At 45.3% G+C, this 8904-nt stretch overlaps 1 pseudogene; it reads right to left on the bottom strand.

The window, feature by feature from the left end:
- Nucleotides 1–449: 449 nt before the first annotated feature.
- On the bottom strand, nt 450–569 carry LOC128566223 (uncharacterized; annotated as a pseudogene).
- Nucleotides 570–8904: the final 8335 nt, after the last annotated feature.

Below are 8904 nucleotides of genomic sequence, written 5' to 3' on the forward strand. Positions count from 1 at the left end.
TTACTTAGCACTTTTTATGTGCAATGTCCTGACAGTCATGACAAGCAGAATTCATGCCCATTTTATTCCACGAAAAAAAAAAAACAAACAAAAACCAAAAAACTGAAGCTCGGAGAATCACAGAGCATTGCTGAGGCTGGAATTAGAATTCCAGGCTATCAAAAAAAAAAACATATGAAAAGGGAGGCGCTTGTGGCTCAAAAGAGTAGGGCACCGGACCCATATGCCAGAGGTGGTGGGTTCAAACTCAGCCCTGGCCAAAAACTGCCAAAAAAAAGAATTCCAGAGTCTGCTCTGAACCATCCACCATACATGGATTATACTACATATCATATCAAACATATCTTTTAAAATCCTAGTTTCCCAAAACAAAAAACCTAAATGGTCACATCTTTTGTAGATAAAGAACTGTTATTTACCTAATATATTTAACCACTTTCTATAAAGTATTTTGTCTGGAGGAGACTGGCAGCATTACTATTTATAGTTATACTGCTAATTAGCCTTCAACTATTTGTATAGCACATAAGAAATAACACTGCTCACATATGAAAGGGTGAACTATGTTTAAAATAAAAGAAGCTGAAGAGATATAACAACTACATGCAATTCTTGAAACTTGACTGAATACTGATTTGTAAAAACTTTCCATAAAGACACTTTCAGGATATCAGTGAAAATTTGGATACAGACTAGATAGTGTATAATACTAGGAAATAATTATTAATTTTCAGGCTGGGCGCAGTGGCTCATGCCTGTAATCCTAGCAGTCTGGGAGGCCAAGGTGGGTGGATTGGTTGAGCTCACGAGTTTGAGACCAGCCTGAGAAAGACCGGGCATTGCACTAGGTGCCTGTGGTCCCAGCTACTTGGGAGGCTGAGGCAAGAGAATTGCTTCAGCCCAGGAGTCTGAGGTTGCTGTGAGCTATGAGGCTATGGTACTCTACCTAGGGCAACAAAGTGAGAATCTGTCTCAAAAAACAAAAAAACCTATTAATTTTCTTAGGTGTAATAATGGTATAGAGGATATGAAGGAGAATGGATGGCATTATCAGAAAACTGTTGTTGCCCATCCAGGGTCATTGGTCACTGCTCAAGGGGGAAGCCAATACCTAGAAACAGCAGGATTTACAGGACAGAAAGAGTTGATTCTGGCTGGGCACAGTGGCCCACACCTGTCCTCCTAGCACTCTGGGGGACCAAAGCGGGAGGATGGCTTGAGTTCAGGAGTTTGAGACCAGCCTGAGTAAGAGCAAGACCTTGTCTGTACTCAAAATAGAAAAATTAGCTAGATGTTGTGGTGGGCACCTGTAGTCCCAGCTACTCAAGAGGCTCAGGCAGGAGGATTGCATGAATTCAGGAGTTTAGGATGCTGTGAGCCAAATTGAGGCCAAGGCACTCTAGCCTAGGAAACAGAGTGAGACTCTATCAAAAAAAAAAAAGTTTATTTTGCATAGTGCTAAGCAGGGAGAAGGGAGGAAATTCTTAAGTATGTCTCCCTTAGAGTACTCCCTTAGAATTTGGGAGACGGGTTTTGATTTGTTTATTTTTTATTTATTTTACTAAAATATTATAATTGAGGGACCATCAGATAACTGTATTTTGTCAGGTGCAATAGAAACAAAACCTGAATCATCAAGAAAACCTGTGTTCCTGGCTTCCTTGCATCTACATGAAGACTAGAGAAACAAGGCTGGCCCTGGAAGAAGAAATTCAGCATAATGGAAGACTGCTCCCCTGCCGGGAGCCAAAACATATCACAAGAATGCCCCTTGCTATCTTGATTTTATGAGCAAACTATTCTCAGTAATTCAACCATAAACAGCAACGGTACTTTCCCCTTGCATATCTCCTCAAAAATGCACCCCCCGCCTTAGGGTCCTTCTCCTAGTAATTTTCCAGAAACTAGCCCCCTCCCTACCCTGCTAGAAACAGCCCTTAGTTACTTCCTCGTTTGTGTGCTTATAAGCCCAGCTGAAAAATAAACTCTTTGGAGCTTGATCAGACTCTTGACTTGCTCTCATTCTTTCGTGTCTCTTGTCCCCTCATTCGACTGACCCCTTTGTTTCCCAGGTCCCCGTTGAATTCCCCACGTGCCGGGGCAATTGGTGCCCGACGAGGGGCAAGGGTACGGGGGTGTCATCGAACGTTGCTGCCAGTAAGGGTACCCTTATCATTGGATTGCCGCAACACCAAGGTTGTGAGTGAAAAGCCGCACTGTGATCACCGCGCCACAAGAAGGACGTGAGTGAAGATCCGCACTGAGATCGCCGCAGAACTGCCCACCTGCGAGTCTGATCCGTCAAGGTAGAAAAAGCAACGAGTTTATGGGACAAACGTTAAGTAAACATAACTTGTTTATTCAGGGACTCAAGGAGTCCCTCAAGACACGAGGAATTCGGGTAAAGAAAAAAGGATCTCTATAAATTTTTTGTTTTTATTGGTGATATCTGTCCTTGGTTCCCCCAAGAAGGCACTATTGATGTTCTGAGATGGACTAGAGTCGGTGATTGTCTAAAAGATTATTATAGAACATTTGGCCCCGAAAAAATCCCCGTTCAGGCATTTTCCTACTGGAACTTGATCTATGATATTTTAAAAACTTACAACCAATGGCCTGATATCCAAGAAGTTGTTAAAGAAGGAGAAAAGGTGCTTAAAGAACACTCCAGACCACCCTCAGTCTGCCCTTCTGTTTCTGTTCCTATGCCTGAGTCTGACACTCCCCCCAATCCTGAACCTCTCAAACCTCCTATTAATTCCCTATACCCCTCCCTCGAGGAGCCCCCTCCCAACTCCCTCTCCCCCGAAGAAACGACCACCCGGGAAGAGGAGGCCGCTAATTCTAACTGGCCTCCCTTCCCTTCCGTCCTAAATCATCCCCCTTCCTATGCTTCTGCCCCTCCATTTTGTGCTCCAATTCTAGGCGTAGATACGCCAATTGAAAATGTCAAACGCAAACTATGTCAAGAGGTCTCCTCCCTTAAGGACTTACTCCAAACAAGGAAGGAACATTTAAAACTCATTCAAGAGTTACGTGCTTTAGAATTGGAGCTAAAAATTCCCCCCCCACCCCAACTTTCCATAAACATAGCTCAAAAGAAAAACCTTTAAAGGCGCTGCACGCCTTTCCTGTAACTAAGATAAAAGGGAATCCCCCTTCCGAATCAGAACCAAAACCCCCCTCTGATGGGGATGAACACCCCTCGGCAGATGAAGCCTCAGATAATGACCACGAGGCCTCTGACTCAGATGCTGAAAAAGCTGAAACTACCGATCAGCAGTATCGTCGCTTGAATTTCAAGCATGTTAAAGAATTAAAAACTGCTGTGTCCCTCTATGGCCCCACAGCCCCTTTCGCTATATCTATAGTTGAATCTCTGAGCGAGCGGTGGCTCACCCCAAATGACTAGTTCTTTATAACCCGTGCCACCCTGCCTGGAGGTGATTATGTCCTCTGGAGAACCGAATATGCTGATAACTGCAAAGAAACAGCAGCCCGTAATCTTGAAAATAAGACCTCCAAGAAATGGACTAGGGATAAACTCATGGGACATAGTCCCTATGATAGTAACATCATACAAGCTAAATTTTCCCCCCGGCCTCCTGGCCCAAATACAGAATGCTGCCCTTAAAGCATGGAGAAAAGCTCCCTCCCAAGGGATCGGCAACTACCTCCTTGGCCAACATTTGACAGGGCCCTGACGAGCCTTATAGTAATTTCATCAGCCGCCTTACCGATGCGGCTGAGAGGCTCGTCGGCCAACAAGAAAATGAAAGTGAGTTCATTAAACATCTCGCATTTGAAAATGCAAACCCTGCATGTCAAGCCGCCATATGGCCTCACCGCAGCGGCAAGACCATTTCTGATTATGTTAAACTTTGTGCAGGTATCGGCACCGCTCACTCCATGGGACTCGCTATTGGAGCTGCCCTTAAAGAATTCGCTCAGGGAAACAACCCAAAAACTTGTTTTAGTTGTAAACAACCAGGACACTTTTCTAGAGACTGCACGGCCCCTAAGGCCGAACGACCCGTACCGCCCACTCTTTGTCCACAATGCAAGCGAGGCAAACACTGGGCGTCCGAATGCCATTCAAAAACAGACGCCCAAGGCAATCCCTCACCTCAGAAGCAGGGAAACTTCCTACGGGGCCAGCCCCTGGCCCCCAAACGGGCACAAACCCCTGGGGCTATCAGGTTTGTCCCCCAAAACCCGCCCCCTCAAGTCCAAGCCTCCTCTCCCTCTCCCGAGCAACTGCCGGCAGTGCAGGACTGGACCTCTGTTCCTCCACCAGCGCAATACTAACACCTGAAATGGGCATCCAAATCCTCCCTACTGGGGTTTATGGTCCCTTGCCCCCCAACACTTTCGGACTTCTTCTTGGCCATGACAGTACCACCCTGCAAGGCCTCACTATTCCCCCCGGCATCATTGATAACGATTACGCCGGAGAAATTAAAATACTTGCTTCCGCCTCCCTCGGCCCTATAACCATTCACCCAGGCCAAAGAATAGCTCAGCTAATATTACTTCCCCTCTTACCCTCCAACCATCCTTATTCTCTAAAAACCCGGGGTACTCATAACCTCGGTTCCTCTGACGCTTATTGGGTCAGACAAATCACACAAGAAAAACCCCTCCTTAAGCTACAATTAAACGGCAAAACTTTTGAAGGATTACTTGACACTGGGGCAGACACCACAGTAATCGCCAGTAAATACTGGCCCCCTTCCTGGCCCCTCACTACTTCCCTAACCCATCTCTGGGGTATTGGCCAAACCTCCAACCCCCAACAGAGTGCTGAAATCCTCAAATGGACAGACGAGGAAGGCAACACTGGTACTGTCCAACCTTATGTTGTGCCTGGCCTCCCAGTCAATCTCTGGGGCAGAGACATCGTGGCCCAACTAAGACTAATTATGTGCAGTCCAAATATGAAAGAAAATGCAGCCAGATGGCTGCCTGAAAGATTAGTAAAACAAATTGATAACAATTCTAAAATCCAGGGAGAAAAACCTCCCTGAGATTATCTTTCTCCTTTCCCTTCCAGAACCACGGACTTCCATCCATGGTGCTGCCTTATCTCCTGATCTTCTGCCTCCCGGCACTGGGCCAACCTGTTCCAGCAGTTACCAAGCCCTTCGCTTGGCGCTTTTATTTAACTGAAAATTCGACCGATGAAAACACAGATTGACAAACTTCATAAGCTTAGCTTAGATTTACAAAAACAAAAATTTTCTTCTGAGGCAAGCGAGTGGTGGAAATCCTCCATGTACTCCTTACTCATGCCCCTTGCAGGTCCCCTTATTCTTGCTATTAATAATCACCCTTGGACCCATTATTTTTAACAAAATCATGAATTTTATCAAATCACAGATTGACTCCCTGGCATCAAAACCCATTCAAGTCCATTATCATAGATTCGACCTTGCAGACCGGGGCCTTGCCGAATCTAACAACGAAGATATTCCTCCGGGAACCGCGTAAGCACTCAGAGCTATGCACATTGACTCACCATCATATGTGAGTACAACCTGGGTACCTTTTTACGGGGTGCAATAAAGACACTGCAGAGGGAAGGCATAAACAGCCTCTCTGAGTCCCTTGGAAGCAAACCTGATTTGCATAGAGGTTAGCGTAAAAATTTCTCCTCTCCTCCCCAAAAGACGCTAAAACTTATCATGCGGTCATTATGCCCGCGGGAGGAATCAGGTCAATACTTCCCCCCAAAAGGTTAATGCCCTCTCTTCTACGCCGACAACTGACAGACCCCAACAATTTAAAAAACTAAAAGGGAGGAGATGCCGGGAGCCAAAACATATCACAAGAATGCCCCTTGCTATCTTGATTTTACCAGCAAACTATTCTCAGTAATTCAACCATAAACAGCAACGGTACTTTCCCCTTGCATATCTCCTCAAAAATGCACCCCCCGCCTTAGGGTCCTTCTCCTAGTAATTTTCCAGAAACTAGCCCCCTTCCTACCCTGCTAGAAACAGCCCTTAGTTACTTCCTCGTTTGTGTGCTTATAAGCCCAGCTGAAAAATAAACTCTTCGGAGCTTGATCAGACTCTTGACTTGCTCTCATTCTTTCGTGTCTCTTGTCCCCTCATTCGACTGACCCCTTTGTTTCCCAGGTCCCCGTTGAATTCCCCGCGGGCCGGGGCACTCCCCGAGAGGGCCAAGCCTCCCAATGCACTGGGAGGTGGTAAAAGGAGGTGTCCCCACGTTCCATAGTATCAAAGCAGGTTGCTGCAGGTGGCTGGCATCTCAGCAGTCCTGGGCTGCTTGATGCACTATGTGCAAAATGTCCGGCACTGCACCACTGTCTCTGAAGAAGAGACAGTCTTCTGTCTCTGTCCCTCCTGTGATATGACTTCATCCAGAAGCCTATTTCAAAGTCCCACATGTCCCACATCAGGGGTGGACTGCCTTTACTTCCCTTAAAAGTACTCGTATAGCCAAGAGCTTTTGTACTGTCATCAGCATCTGTGTGTACGTCTGGAGAAGGCTGGGCCCTGAGCAGGGGGCAAGAAGGGATGGAGAAGGACAGACCAGTATCATAAATGGTTTCCTTCTCCCAGGGCCAAAAGGGGTAGAAAAGAAGGCAACATGAAGTTAAGGCCCTGTTAAGGGAATATAGGGTTTTAAAAGACAATTTGGTGGGCAAAGGATTAACCAATCAGGCTTTGCTAATTGGCTGGGTTTGGGCTAGAACCATTATTCCTTGGCCACCAGCCTGGGTTGGTCAGACAATTCACTGGAATGCAGGACCATGTTCTTGGGTGGGAGGTCACAAGACTAGTCTAACTCCTTGGTCTGCACTGGAATGCAGGACCTGGAAGATATCTCAAAACTACCACTAGGTTTCAAAAAGGAGATGTTGTCAATGAATAAAGTTAGGAATCTTTATGACCAGGCGGCACCTGTGGTTCAGTGAGTAGGGCGCCAGCCCCATACACCAAGAGTGGTGGGTTCAAACACGGCCCCAGCCAAACTGCAACAAAAAAATAGCCAGGTGTTGTGGTAGGCACCTGTAGTCTTAGCTACTCGGGAGACTGAGACAAAGAGAATCGCCTAAGCCCAAGAGCTGGAGGTTGCTGTGAGCTGTGACACTACTGAGGGCAACAAAGTGAGACTCTGTCTCTAAACACAAACAAAAAAAAGGAATCTTTATGACCAATACTCATGCACTATTGGACTGCAAACTAGTATAGCCTCTACAGAAATAAGTATGCAGATTCCTCAAACAACTAAAAGTAGACCTACTATTTGACCCTATTTGTCCCACTACTAGGCATTTATCCAAATGGAAAACAACATTTTACCACAGGGACATTTGTACTTGAATGTTCATAGCAGCTCAATTCACGTGAAATTGCAAAGTTGTAGAAACAACCCAAGTACTCATCAACATATGAATGGATCAATGAACTGTGGTATATGTATACCATGGGATACTACTAAGTCCTAAACAAGATGGAGATTTTGCATCCTTTGTAACAACCTGGATGGATCTGGGGAGCATTCTCCTAAGTATCACAAGATTGGAAAAACAAGCATCACATGTACTCAGTACCAATTTGAAACTAGGACATTAATAATCACAGAGCCACATGAGAGAAAATCTCAATTAAATTCAAGAAGGGAGGGAAGAGATTCAGTAGCTTCCCACCTGATGGGTACAATGCATGGATTTATGACACAATCCCTGGATGTAGGACACAGCTACAACTCTGATTTTAACCTTTCATGTGTAGATGATATAATATAATGGTTTGTACCTTCATATTAACCTGAAATTAAAAAAAAAAGAATATGACCATCACCTATGTGACTACAGAGTAGCAGATATGGGCACAGGGGCTAATTACTATCATTATTTTTAGCTGGGCTGGTGCTTTTATTTTTAGCTAGGCCATTACCCCAGTTCTTGCTTTGCACCCCATTTTTAATTTGTAAAAGCAGTTTTAAAACACAAACTGATTTATTTTGGGATGAAGTGTCATGAAAGTCTGTGATTTACTTTCAAATTATTTTGTAAAAAACTCCACAAACTACATGTAGATATATACATATTAGTGCAAACATACCAAAATATTAATTTCTGGATTAATATGGTGGGTAAGCAGATGTTCTTTGTGTTATTATTTGCACCTTTACCTCTTGAAGTTTTTCATAAAAAATATTGGTGAAGGCGGCGCCTGTGGCTCAGCGGGTGGGGCGCCGGCCCCATATGCCGAGGGTGGCGGGTTCAAACCCAGCCCCGGCCAAACTGCAACAAAAAAATAGCCGGGCGTTGTGGCGGGCGCCTGTGGTCCCAGCTGCTCGGGAGGCTGAGGCAGGAGAATCGCCTAAGCCCATGAGTTGGAGGTTGCTGTGAGCTGTGTGATGCCATGGAACTCTACCGAGGGCGATAAGGTGAGACTCTGTCTCTACAAAAAAAAAAAAAAAAATTGGTGAAAATAGCATTTGAAGGATAGGGCATGGATACTATGTTTTAAGACTTTGCTGTTGGGCGGTGCCTGTGGCTCAGTCGGTAAGGCGCCGGCCCCATATACCGAGGGTGGCGGGTTCAAACCCGGCCCAGGCGAACTGCAACAAAAAAATAGCCGGGCGTTGTGGCGGGCACCTGTAGTCCCAGCTACTCCAGAGGCTGAGGCAAGAGAATCGCTTAAGCCCAGGAGTTGGAGGTTGCTATGAGCTGTGTGATGCCACAGCACTCTACCCGAGGGCCATAAAGTGAAACTCTTGTCTCTACCAGAAAAAGAAGACTTTGCTGTTACAGCAGTTCATTAATGACAAAATGAAAAAATGTTGTGACACACAATTTACATATAACTACTTTTTAATGTTTTGAGTATATATACAGGTTGAGTACCTTTAATTACAGAGTCTGAA

This window comes from Nycticebus coucang, chromosome 14 (assembly GCF_027406575.1).
Source record: "Nycticebus coucang isolate mNycCou1 chromosome 14, mNycCou1.pri, whole genome shotgun sequence".
In the NCBI taxonomy this organism is placed as follows: Eukaryota; Metazoa; Chordata; class Mammalia; order Primates; family Lorisidae; genus Nycticebus; species Nycticebus coucang.